This window comes from Coenobita brevimanus, chromosome 5 (genome assembly GCF_032717465.1).
Source record: "Coenobita brevimanus isolate Jiangsu-jjx chromosome 5, ASM3271746v2, whole genome shotgun sequence".
Classification (NCBI taxonomy): Eukaryota; Metazoa; Arthropoda; class Malacostraca; order Decapoda; family Coenobitidae; genus Coenobita; species Coenobita brevimanus.
Genome location: NC_136958.1, coordinates 15,426,540 through 15,427,507, shown reverse-complemented (window position 1 = coordinate 15,427,507; position 968 = coordinate 15,426,540). Strand labels below are relative to the sequence as shown.

At 41.7% G+C, this 968-nt stretch overlaps 1 pseudogene; it reads right to left on the bottom strand.

Moving 5' to 3' along the window:
* Positions 1 to 543: 543 nt before the first annotated feature.
* Positions 544 to 666, bottom strand: LOC145399072 (5S ribosomal RNA; annotated as a pseudogene).
* Positions 667 to 968: the final 302 nt, after the last annotated feature.

Below are 968 nucleotides of genomic sequence, written 5' to 3'. Positions count from 1 at the left end.
TGTAACTAGGGTGGCTCCGCTTCCCGTTAATGGAAACGTTCCTCATCTTCCAGAAAGAAGCATGGTGCAATGCTGAAAGGCAACTTCAGCCTGCAGTAAAATTAGTTCATGTTCAACTGAGCCCGGGATTACAACAACAGCAGTAAAAACAATAACAAGTATTCAAGAGTCAGTATGTTTGTTTTGTCTTGCTCAGCTTACACAGCTCACATGCGATCGTTAACCTCTCCAAAACTGGGGCGTCTGTATACTAGATACTCTCGCTACATCCAGAAGATGTTATTCAACTTTGAAAAATTCTTTCTTAGTTAACGGATTAATAAAGTCTGTATCTTACCCCTGCAGTTAGAAAAATACACAGTATATCCTATTCCAAATAAAACTGTCTAAAGTTGCAAAAATATAAATAAATAATACGTCTTAGGTATTCATTCATTCATTGCCTGACGCCATGTATCCCAGACGGGGTGGCCAAGGGCTTAGAGTTAGTTGTTTTACATGGAGGGGCACAATCCTCCACCAACCCCACTTGACACGTAGGGATGCCAACAGCATCTGGTGTTCCCAGGCGGTCACCCATCCAAGTACTAACCAGACCCAACGCAACTTGCTTAACTTCGCTGATCGGACAGGAAGCGGTGTACTCAACGTGGTATGGCCGTTGATATGGTTAATTATATACAACGATACCGCAAGTCTTGATTCATTCTTGTGCCATACGATTATATTCAGGATATGGCGTCCCTCTTACTCAAGAGGTTGTATTCTCCTTAGGGTTCTCTAGCACTGGTTCCCACACCTATTACATTTGCATACTAAATATTACTATTCACATAATTATATATTTCTTTTTCAAATCGACACAGACTGCAGAGATAACGTGGAACAGTATTAACCTACATAAAGGTGATGGGGAGGGACACCTTTACGTGGTGACACCAATACAACTAGGCGGCTTCGTTATCCAA